Genomic DNA, 13,000 nt, shown 5'->3' with positions numbered 1-13,000 from the left:
TCTCTCCCTCCCTGTCTATATGGACCCCCCCCCAACCCACCTCCATGAATCTGTTCTAATAAGAAGCTAGGAGATTGGACCTAGATAATGTAAAAGGCAGGAGTTGTAGATTAAACGTGTCATAACCCTGACATAAACGGCGTTGAGATTGCGCTGGATTACGTCTGCAGTAGACAGCTAGAATGTAATTTGAGCACCAGAAGGACATTAAGGAGTTTTTTTTTTTTTTTTTAAATGTACACAAACATATATTTTCTTAGATAGACTAAATAGGATTATTATCCAGATATATATTCTACTCTTATGTGCACACACACTCTTTATCCTCCTACACACACGCTAGCCCATATGTAAAGGTCTGTGAGTGGGCAAGCTTAAAGCATACTGCAGGAAGAGCTGCCAGTTAACTCTGCAGACAAGCTAAATAAATGAAGAGAGAAAGGCATCTGGAGCTCCACACGCTCCAGCCAGGGCTACTTCCAGACTGCGCGTGAATCAACAACCGGGCGAATAGTGACTGTGATCGTGCACACGTGCACAGCTCCAAAAAGTCCCAAAGAACCCTAAAGAAGGCGTGTTCACACACCCAGTCGTGTGTGCTTCATTAGTCAGAGCCAAAACAATGACCTTTCACCTCGCCTAAATACCAGGCCAACACCTTGGCAACCGGTGACATCACTAATGAGCCAGTGAATTCCTTTCAGACAGAACGGATATCTAGAGGTGGCTTTGTAATTGCTATACATGCAGATAATAGCTGGAATTCCGAATTTGAGATACGATCCATTACTGAATGAAGCGTTTGGAGCAAATTAATGCTGTGCATCATTCTCACTCTGTCACTATTCCAGTGCGTAATCATATGCATGCTCAATTGATTTGGTTATTCATAGCCATGAGGTTTGCATCTGTCACATTTCAGCAGGTTTCTATCAGTCTGTCTGCTACAGAAGAGGCCACTGGTGAGCTCGCAGCATTCCCACGCTGGAGTCAAGCTGCTGAATTATTCACTTCAAGACTCGCTCCACACTGCAGGAGAAGTGCACAACAGTGCACAACAGAGATCATTGTGGAGGGAGAGAGCGTGTGTGTGAGAGAGAGAGAGTGTACCCGAGATTCCAAATGAGATAGCATGTGAAACCATGGCTGGGAGCGTGTGCTGATGTTGTAATGGCGTGCACTCATTCTGGAGATAAGATCAAGCACTCGCTTACTGATCAATTTTGAGACCTGGGACACATCCCACATAGACACCTCGACTAAAACTGAGACCTGGATCAAGCCATTATGATGTTGTAGGAATAAAAAAAGGATAGTTAACGATGGAGAAGATCGGTGGAGGGCTGGTTGAGAGGATGAATAGAGCTTTCTGCTGTGTGCTATTGTGAGTTATGGTGATTCAGCACTGAAGCGTGTTACTGTTCGGGCTGGGTACTGAAACCGCTTCGAACAGGAGAAGCCGAAAGTTAGAAGCTAGCAGCTTTCGATATTTCAAAACACAATGATTCTGTAGCACTGCAAATCGGCCCTCCGTGTTCTTAGTGCACTCGGCCGTTCTTATTTTTCATGAACATGAGTAACATCCAGTTAAACAGTATAAATAAGTGTAATAACTTTTGCCAAAAAACTAAGACGGCTGGAACCCAGTAGCATTTCTACGAGCAGAAATCTAATAAGCGCTAATTACTTAAAACAGTAACTATATGAACTTGTACTACCTTAAACTGTCAATCCAGCTTGTTTTGATCAGTGAATTGATCGACTGCATCTCAATCAGCTCTCTAGTTATTGTCAGCGTACCGATCAGGAAGTCGGCCATTTTAAACACTGTCCCTTCTCATGATCGCAAAATCCTTCCTGTGCACTTATTCCGTAAAAAAACAATCCCGCCTCATGAAACCAAACGGCGTTGAGGTAGACATTTATTTAGCATTTTTGGAAGGAGTTTCCAGCATCAGGGCTTCGTAACACACAGAGGTGAAGCTGTAACTAAAAAGACAGGAAGGTCTTCAGGCTGGATGGAGCTGTAGTTAAACTGCATGCAGATAGAGAACAGAGCTTGCTGAGGGAGTGAGTGTTTATAGCTGCTAAAAAGTGAGTAATAGCAGGAATTAACCTGTCTCTTAGACACTCCACTACATTAAAGCTAGCTATAAATAGATTCAAAAAGTTGTCTTTAATTTAAAAAATGTAGCCATTGGCAAACTGGCAAAAAACTTTAGCTCAGGACGAGGTAGTTCAGAGAGTGGTTTGGGCTTCACACCTCTCAGTCACTGATTATTTTCCAATTAAATCACGTGCCAAAGCGTTTTATGGGTTATGTCACAAATCCAGTCGCTGTCGCCAAAAAGACCAATTTTTTATTTTATTTTAGTATTTTTTTTTACTGATGACTCGTAAACCACCCAGAAGCTCAGATATATGGTGTTTAAATTAATCTCCAAAGCAGCAGAAATCCAAATTGAATTTGCAATCTGAACAATAAAAACACTAAACAGTCTTGAGATAATGATACGTTTGAGTAAACAGGGCTGTAATAGAAATGCTGCAGGTAGCAAGAAAGAGCTCTCTCATCTGGCTCTCAACTGAACTTATCAAATCAGGCTCCGTTGGTCTCAAGTCTTAATGACACAGTAACAATGAGAAGGTTAAAAAAAATTTGAACATGAATGCCTTTTGGTCTCTAAAATAAATTTAGTACAAAATTAAATTCAATTCAATGCCCTAGTTAGCAAAACTCTTTCTTCAGACCTGGTCAAGTGGTAGAGGGAGATCATGGAAATAAATAAATAAATAAATAAATAAATAAATAAATAAATAAATAAATAAATAAAAGCAGTTTTATCGAATAAATAAAAGAATTAAAATAAAAGCATAAAATACCACCAGAAACAATAGAGAGCAGTCTCTCAATCAATGTTGAATACACACACACACACACACACGCAAACACACGCTCTCAAACAGCCTGTCATCTCTTCAACTTTGACATTTGTTCTTCTCTCCTTTTGAATCTTCTCTTAAGCACATCCCTCTCTTCTTTAACACCCCCCTCCAACACACACACACACTTGTGTGTTTAAGGCATGTGTTTAAGCACTAGTGCTGCAGTCACTCTGCACCCTGAACCCTTCCAACAATTTAAACCAAATAGTTTTAACAAAACTACTCAACAGCTGAAATCAAGTGCACTCCATCTATAAATCTAATCACCGCTCCTGAGTGCTGATAGCTGAACCCCAGAAGTGTCCATTCCTCAAGCCCTCTCTCATACAAATGGACTTCAAACAGATATTTCCTCAAACACTGCTGGACTACAGTCTTTTGAAGAATGGCAAAATGTGTAACACATAAAAATAACAGAGGAGGAGGAGGTCGGGGATTAATAATATATACCCTACTATGAGTGCTGTCATGGCAGCAGGTGAGCTGGCACAGGTACCCAAAGCTCTGTCCTACACATAGGCACTTCTCCAACACTGAACCCTTCACCCAAGAGCGTTTTTGTTCTAGCAAACAGCTTGCAGTGTTGTGGATCCTAGCTTGTCTTAGTTACGCATGTTTATTTTACATGGTATTGTGAAAGCAGCCCTTTTCAGGGCCTCTGCACTGCAGAGCACCGTACAATAAATGTGTTATTGTAGCAAAGGCTAAATTCTTTCACAGTCACCACACTGTAAAAGCTGCTGTGTTTCACATAACCTGTCCATTCAGCTTGTTTGTGTATAAAATGATCATAAGGCTTTTGCGCTCTCTCTCGCTCTCTGTGTGTGTGTGTGTGTGTGTGTGAGAAAGAAAGAAAGAGAGAGAGAGAGTGTGAAGAGCGCTGGTGTTTTTGAACGTGCTCCCTCATGGGAGGTCAATCTCCCTGCATAGCGAGCGCCTCAGGGACAAGCACAGTTGGCGTTATACACATGTGGACGCGGGTGTTCATGCGTGTGTTAGAGAACTCTTGTTTGCTTTTTATGACCCAGCACTTCACACTGGAAACAGCAGTCCTCTTAAATGCTTTTTAATATCACCACATGCCTAAGGACAAGAAAGAGAGAGAGAGAGAGAGAGAGAGGGGTAGCTTCTCCATACACATCTGCTATAATGATGAGCTGCTCACACCTCACAGTATTACTACCAATATTAGATTGTATGCTAGGAGCTGAACGGGAAGATAAATTCAATAAGAATTACAGTTTATCACAGTCCCTGTATATAAATTTAACTGTGACCTAATTAATCGTGCAAAATATAGATTAGACTTGGTAATCAAGCTGCTCTGCAAAAAGTTTTAACACTGATCTGAAAACAAGTGCCAGCTTTCCTTAGAAACTGACAAAATATTCATTCATTCATTCATCTACACTAACATTTGATGTGTTCAGCGCTGATATTCCTAGGAATACTGGACATGAGACCGGGATACATCCTGAATACATCATAGAATATTTTCATTTTATTTGATGACGTCCAGAATAGTTCAAAACAAAAACACCAAATACAAAGCATCATGCCTTTTTATTTACTCATTTTCACTACCACATGTTGACCGAAGATAACATTCCATGTGCTGAGTTCTCCACAACACCGTGCACTATATTGTTTTCACATTCCTTTCCTCGGTGAACCAAAGTGCATCTGGCAGCTTCTTAGATTACACGTAATATGTTATCAGGTCAGCTACCACACCTGAAGACGGTAGACATTCTCACGTTGTGGCTTTATCATGGTACTTTCCCTGGCTGAGTATAAACCCTGACATGCTTCATCACATGCCATCAAAGGACTTACTATCAACTTCCAGATCTGTCAGTACAGCATCAACCTTCCCTTCATAAAACTCCACCAATTTCCATACAGGTTGTGCACATACCAGGCGTAAAACAATGCCACCATCTATATAACGGGATCATTTTAGTGCTCCTAATATTCACGTCTGTAGCTGGATTTGACCCTGGAGTGGACGTGGCCTTAACTGGAATCTCAAACAAATAGTATTTCTCACTCTCACACTCATCTTCTACCGCTTATCCGAACTACCTCGGGTCACGGGGAGCCTATCTCAGGCCTCATCGGGCATCAAGGCAGGATACACCCTGGACGGAGTGCCAACCCATCGCAGGGCACACACACACTCTCATTCACTCACGCAATCACACACTACGGACAATTTTCCAGAGACGCCAATAAACCTACCATGCATGTCTTTGGACCGGGGAGGAAACCGGAGTACCCGGAGGAAACGGGGAGGAAACGAGGCACGGGGAGAACATGCAAACTCCACACACACAAGGCGGAGGCGGGAATCGAACCCCCAACCCTGGAGGTGTGAGGAGAACGTGCTAACCACTAAGCCACCGTGCCCCCCAGAATTAGTTCCGTTTCTCCAAAATATTAACAAATTAGTAGTCTCATTTCTTTGTGACAGCCTGGACCAGGCATTTATGGAAGAATGAACAAACAGTAAATGTATCACTAAGCGACTTGCATTCACATTAATGAATCTGCGCTTTCGTAGCTTTATGTCAGTCTACTTGCCCAACAATGAGAAATATCCTATTTGTATTTGGTTAAAACATGAATCTGTTCAAGCTGATTAATCTATTTGTTCACTGTCACAAACCTAGTACATACTACAGATTTTGGCTTTAACTTTCGAACTACTCGTATAAATAAGGACTGCATTCATTCGTCTTCAATATCTACTTACTCCTGATCACATATGAGGTGAATTTATTCAAAAAAATAATTTTGTGCATGGCTTCTAAATTTTGGTTAGCTTAATAAAAACAGTAGGAACCCATTGGTGATTAAAGTAATTTATGTAAGAATGCATCATCTTCACATCCAATAAAATGCATTATTTTACAACTTGCGCTCTCTTTATTGTTGGAATAACAAAATAATTAATTCACTTGTAATAGGCTTTTCACTGGCACTTTTCCTTTTATCAGCAGTGTTATTTACATATTTACATTATAACGACAAAGTGAGCAATAAGCCTTTTATTGGGGGGAAAAAAAGATTATAAGCAGTTTCAATTTAATAGTCAACGCACTTATTTTCCTGTTCTCCTGTATTCGTCTGTTATAAAATGACGAACAGTGTCTAATGCTATTTTTTAGAAATATTAAGTGCTTATATTAATATTAATCAGGAAATACAATACAACTGTTTTGATTTTTGATCCATTTATTCATCTTTTAATTTTAACATTTTGGTCATTCCATTTGATTTCTTGGGATGGTTCTACCACCATATGAAGTAATGTGGCACTTATTACTTATTAATTATTATTTTTTAAATAAAAGTCCAAGTGGGCTTGTAGGTTACATGGGGAAATGTGCACACGTCCTCTAACAGCAGCAACAGAAGTTTTTAGATTTTGCTAGCAGTAGTTTAACATTTTCTCTGAACTCTCTCTTGAACGTTAGCTATTTAGACGTAATCTGCCCCATTCTGTTCACCCTCATTAAGCTAATTTCCCATATTATGATGCTAACAAGAATATACCTTCAGATCATGGAATACACTCATGTTATATAACGCACAGATTCCTCTTTTCCCTTCTCCAGCTTTACTACCTACTTACTTTAGCCCTCCAGCAAAAAATAACCTTGACCTCACACAACCTCCAGAACCAAAGCTGAGAAACACAGATGTAGAACTGCACAATTACTTGGCTTGGATTTTTGGCTACTTTAATTAACTAAATGAATTAATGACAATGTTGGTGAGAGCAGATAAAGAACTAACTGGTCAGTACAATTTAAGAATTATGTCTACAAGCAGCAAAAGTAATTGCATTAAGTACATTTCCCAGTAAATAGGTGGCAGTGATGCTACTGTTTAAATCATGGCGCCTGTAAGAAGCACACTGGAGTTTGTACCTGTTAGGTGAACGATCTTCTGTATTTATGTCCTTATATACTTTATAAAAGATTAAGTGGCCTATGGCTAGTGCTGTTTTAGATAAAAACAAAGCTATAACTTTTCTGTACTTGACTGTTTGGATGTTTGTTTGTTTCATTCGGTCCTGATTTTAATAAGAAGATAACTGTATGAGAGCTAGACTCATATACAGACAAAGCGAACTAAACAAACTGAAATAGCAAAATACAAAGCACAGAATGTGACAACTGGGAGTTTTGGGGCTGTGTGTGCAGTAAAGTGAGGGAAGAGGAGGAGGAGGAGGAGGAAGTCTAGGGAGAGAGTAATGCTTGAAGGAGGACACTGTCATAGCAGTTAGAAATGTCTGCCAATCAAGCCAGCCGTAACAGCAGCCATCTTGCCAAGATCTGACTCCCACATAAGGCAGGCAAGCACACACACACACCCCACACGCACAGCACACACGCGCACCCCCACACGCACAGCACACACACCGGCACACACTCACACGCACAGCACACACACCGGCACACACACACCGGCACACACACACCGGCACACACACACCAGCAGCACGCACACACACACACACACACACACACACCAGCAGAACACACACACACACACACACCAGCACACACACCAGCACACACACCAGCACACACACCAGCACACACACCAGCACACACACCAGCGCACACACCAGCGCACACACACACACCAGCGCACACACACACACCAGCGCACACACACACACCAGCGCGCACACACACACACCAGCGCACACACACACACCAGCGCACACACACACACCAGCGCACACACACACACCAGCGCACACACACACACCAGCGCACACACACACACCAGCGCACACACACACACCAGCGCACACACACACACCAGCGCACACACACACACCAGCGCACACACACACACCAGCGCACACACACACACCAGCGCACACACACACACACACCAGCACACACACACACCAGCACAGCCACCAACCAAAGAGACTTTGCAGCAACCAGTTAATTCATGAACTAACTTTTCGGACACAGATTGTCAGCCACTGAAATCAGCTCTGGAGGCCGGAACTTAGGGTCTGATAGAGAAAGTGTCAGAGGGAAGAAAACACAATAACCTTCATTTCGCCCACAACGTGTCATTTTTCCTCTCATAAGCATTTAGGCCTGAGTCAAAACAAAAACCTAATCTTCTCCCTTTGTGACCAATTTACAGCAATGCCCATCTCTCTGTTTCACCGTAATCACGTCCCACTTGAGCAATTTCTTTCCAATCATTTTCTTGTGTCACAGAGATGAAGGAGTTTTGGCCGGTGATAATCTCAGGCTCTGCCGGCGGTTAGTTAGCGTTTGGCGGCTGTTGAGCCTCGACACCGTGGCCAGCGATCAGCGGCTGTGCGCATGCGCGCGCGTCGGACCGTCTTCTGTAGAAACTTCACACGTTATCCTACATACTGTCCGTACCCGGAGTTCAAGCTTAAAGCAGCGCTAATATGGCAGGATGCGGACATTAATGACTTTCTCTCTCAGACGTCTTGACCACACCAATTACGCTTGTGGATGCTGAAGTCTCGCTGTAATCGGCGCGACGCGGCCTGAATCTCATTTCAAGCTTCTTTTAGAGGACGTGTCTAAATCGCGCTGCTAACCCGAGCCCGGGTTTTTTTGTTTTGTTTTTGTCCTCCGTGACCACCGAGAGATTTCCGTTAGTCTCGTGCCTCACACACAACAGACCGTTCAGTCACGCATGAGCGCGCGCGCTTTCTTTCCCCCGTCCCTGTGTGAATGGCGGCCGGAGCGCGGGGACAAGAGCCGCTCGGGCAGGAGGCACCGAACAGGAGGCCGACATGTCGAAGCCAATCGGTTTTCAACGCCTGTGTTTCATTAAACATGCAGCGTGAGAGAGTGAACGCGCTTCACAGCGACCTGAATGGCTGAAAGGGCTTAGAAAAGCGCAGCGGCGCGGACAAAACCACCCTCACGCGACCTTTATGGAACTTTTCCCCCTTTTTTCTTTTTACTGTTGTTTCCATCCGTCTCGCGCTGATATCTCACATCCTAATTATATACGTGGCACGTGTTAATTCTTCCTAAATCTCCCGAGATAGAGTGTACAAGGTGAAGCACTTTAAATCTCCAGAAATGCTCTGAAATACAACTCGGGCTGTTTTAACCTACAGAGTCCTCGTGCACCCGCACCGCAGGCTCGTGCACCCGCAATCTGTCTAAAACTGAAGAAATAATGTCGGTATTTATTTTCAGAGCAATGAGAAACCCATTGAGGGAACTTCTCCGTTCAGTCGGGTTAAGTAAGAGAGTCTGTTGTAGGGAGGGCGGTTATAAAGGGGGGGAAAAGCCCCTTCAGACAACATATGGCCACAAGAAGTGTTCAGCTGGAGAGGAGAGCATTCCCATAGCAATATTCTCAACAAGCACTGCGCGCACACACACACTCTCTCTCCTACACATACACACACTCTCTCTCTCTCCACCACCTTCGGGAGTTTCCTTTTCATCTTTCTTATTTTCTCTTGCACAGTAATTCTTGCTTGACTGATGTCTCCTCTGCAATGTGCAATGTATCCACGAGCCCTGTGTTGTTAGGTGTGTAAGTAGTTTATAAAACACACCTGAAACCCAACAGCATGAAATATAAAGGTCGCGTTTTAAACCATTTTACATGTTAGATGCGATACAGATTGATGTCCACACACAGACACACCAAAGGAGACCGGATTACGAGTTGCATGCCTTTCTCTCAACACTCCATGCAACGTGACCAACATTCCGCTCGAGCTCAACTCACTGGCTGCATGCAGAGGATTTCATGCGTTAACCACCTCCAATCACTAAAAGTAACAACTTCACCTTTAGTAGCAGTGGCGCATTGTAAAAGTTTCGGATATAAATACATATATGTACTGTGTGTGTAAGGTCGTACGCATTAAACACACACAATCCACGAGAGCAATGCAGGCGAGAGAGCGCGCGCTCATACACACCGAATGAAGAGCCTCCTACTAACCAAACTCTCCATACGAAAGCACTCGGATTTCTCATCGACCCCGTGTTTCACACTCCTCTACCGTTGTATAACAAACACAGAATGACGCTGTGATTAACTTACTTTCTTTTAAGTGATCCTCGGAGTGCACGTCCTCGCCATAGCTAAAATTCCCTCAAACCTCGAGAGCGTGTCGCCGTGGTGAGCGCGTGCTAGCTCGGCTCCCTGCCGTAATGAACGGGCTGGAATGCGGCTCTGGCTGGCGGAAAAGGGGGCAGAGCCTCGATCCTGGCTGCGCTGACGCACGTGTCCGCTAGAGGGCGCTGCAAAGACGCCGCTAAACCAGTGCTTCCTAAACCTGGTCCTGGAGTGCCCTCGTTCTTCCGTTTTTCCTCCTCTGACAGAACTTAGCAGATCATTAAGTCGACGTGGATCTACTGAACTGAACCAGCAGGTTCGGGGACAGCTTTTTTTTTCTAGGAACTCTACAATGCACCGTTAGAACACAGTAAAAATACATATATAAATAAATACATATATACTGTATATAACTTCTGTACAATTATACATACAATGTACATATTACATATTGTATTTTTTATACTCCTCATTCTCTACACATATTGTGCTTCACATACATCTGCACTATTTTATTTAGTGCATCTTATAGACTTTATTTTATTTATTTACTGTACGTATGTTTACATATATATATCACATGCTGTGTTTACATATAAAGTTCTATCTATCTATCTATCTATCTATCTATCTATCTATCTATCTATCTATCTATCTATCTATCTGTCTGTCTGTATGTCTGTCTATCTATCTATCTATCTATCTATCTATCTATCTATCTATCTATCTATCTATCTATCTATATATCTATATATCTAAATAATATCAAGATGCAAAGAGCATGGTAAAGTTAGGGTTATGAACTACTAAACTACACCATAGGCTGCTTACACTGGTCCTAGATGACACCCTAGCTCTCTCACCCTGTCTTACACATATTAATGTATTCCCTGTTCTAACACACTCAGGTTAACTTGTGTCATCTTTGTTGAAACGATATCTGAAGTCTGACTGGAATAGATCTTGTTGTGATGCCTATCAGATGCAAGGCACCATGCACATACATAATCACATCCTGGGCAATTTATCTTACCCAATCCACTTATTGGCATGTTTTTGGGAAGTGGAAAGAAACCCACACAGAGACAGGTGAACATACAGAAACAGAAAGTCTGCACAGACGGTAACCCAAAATCAGTATTGAACCAGTGACCCAGGAGCAGTGAGGCAGCAACATTACCAGCTGCAGCATTGTGCTACCCCTGATGTAGCAAATCAGCTAATTAGCAACCCGTCCTAAGTTAGAGTGAATATTTTAGAACAGTGGAAACTCTAAAATGTGCAGGACAGAGTATTCCTGCGCCAGGGAGTTTGTAGTTTGGTGTAATAAAATTTAAATCTAAAATTGTTTTCCACATGCCTTGAATGGAAATGACATTTTACCTCACTACACAGCACAAAAGAACCGTCCAACCTACAATTCTAGCTCCTATCTCACATTAGCAGGCCCCCTCCATTTCCACAACATAGTTGTGTTATGGCAGCTGAGAGAAAAAAGTTCAGAATGTTTTCAAAATTTCTAGTACATTATCCAAATATTTATACTACATATCATTTACATTTTACATTGTACATTTATGGCATTTGGCAGATGCCCTTATTCAGAGCAACGTGAAAAAGTGCTTTGACCTAGTGAAAACTGCTTCACTAGGTCACAGACTAATAATACCATCAGTCTAAAACTCTGTTGGGAGAAAATATAAGAAGAGCACACACATTTTTTTTTGTTTATATAAAACCAGTGCTAGTTTAAGTATTTCATTAAGAGATAGAAAGGTCTTCACACATCGTTTGAAGACAGCCAGAGATTCGGCTCTTCTGACATCTAGGGGAAGTTCATTCCACTACCAAGCTGTCAGAACAGAGAAGACTTTTGATGCAAACCTACCTTGTACCCTAAGAGATGGTTGGACCAGTCGAGCAGTGCATGAAGATCTGAGAGAGCGAGGCACAATAGGGGAAGTGATGAGAGCTTTGAGGTAAGAGGGTGCTGGTCTGTTTTTGGCTTTATAGGCAAGCATCAGTGTTTTGAATCTGAAGTGTGAAGCTACTGGATGCCAGTGGAGGGAGCGCAGCAAGGGATGGTGTGGAAGAACTTTGAAAGGTTGAAAACAAGTTGTGCAGCTGAATTTTGATCATTTGTAGATATTGAATTGCATTCAGAGTCAGACTTGCAAGGACAGAGTGTGAATAGTCCGATCTTCAAATTACAAGTGACTGAACAAGCACCCAAATGGCCTGTGTATAAAATGGCAGAATCCTTATGATAATGTAAAGGAGATACCAACAGAATGTCATGTCAAATTAGCAACATGCAAGAATAAAAGACAGTTGATTGTCCATGGTTACCCCAAGGTTGCATGCAGCGGCTGAAGGGGAGATCATCAAATTGTCAAGAGAGATCATAACATCCTGTTCTGGGGATGAATCACCTGGGATGACCAGTGGTTCGGTTTTGCTAGGATTTAGTTTCTGCTGATGAGCTGGAATTCATGATGATGTGTCTACCAGTCATGCAGAGATCCAAGCAGAAATAGCATCTGAAGAAGGGAAAGAGAAACTGAGTTGAGTCTCATCAAAGTAATAGTGGTATTGGAACTCATGTGAGGATATAATGCTGCCATGAAAATGAGTATAGAGGGAGAAAAGAAGAGGATCAAGTACTGAGGCTTGTGGGACATCAGTGGAGAGTCTGCATGGAGTAGATGTCAATCGCCTCAACGTCACCTGATATGAATGACCTTCTACGTAGGAAGCAGACAATTGCCATGCAGCTCCACTAATTCCAAAACTGTTGAGGGTGGACAGGATAGTCTTGTGGTTGAAATGCTGCTTTATGGTCAAGGACAGTGAGGGCAGATGACAGCATTAGCATAAGATGACAGTTAGCATAGCATTTTGTTGGAATGGCACAGTGAAACAGCAGATAGTCTTGCTCAACTGCAGG

The 13,000-nt window shown here is 42.5% G+C and overlaps 1 protein-coding gene across 1 annotated transcript in view; it reads right to left on the bottom strand.

Annotated features, from left to right (window-relative positions):
- plxna1b (plexin A1b) overlaps positions 1-10,222 on the bottom strand; it is a 182,158-nt gene extending 171,936 nt beyond the window's left edge. Inside the window, exon 1 of the mRNA XM_060868021.1 lies at positions 10,039-10,222. The gene's annotated coding sequence lies outside the window, so the exon portion shown is untranslated. The remainder of the gene's footprint in view (positions 1-10,038) is intronic.
- Positions 10,223-13,000: the final 2,778 nt, after the last annotated feature.

The sequence above is a fragment of the Tachysurus vachellii genome, chromosome 4, assembly GCF_030014155.1.
Source record: "Tachysurus vachellii isolate PV-2020 chromosome 4, HZAU_Pvac_v1, whole genome shotgun sequence".
NCBI lineage: Eukaryota > Metazoa > Chordata > Actinopteri > Siluriformes > Bagridae > Tachysurus > Tachysurus vachellii.
Note: the sequence above shows the minus strand (reverse complement) of the source record. Positions and strands in the feature narration are given on the sequence as shown.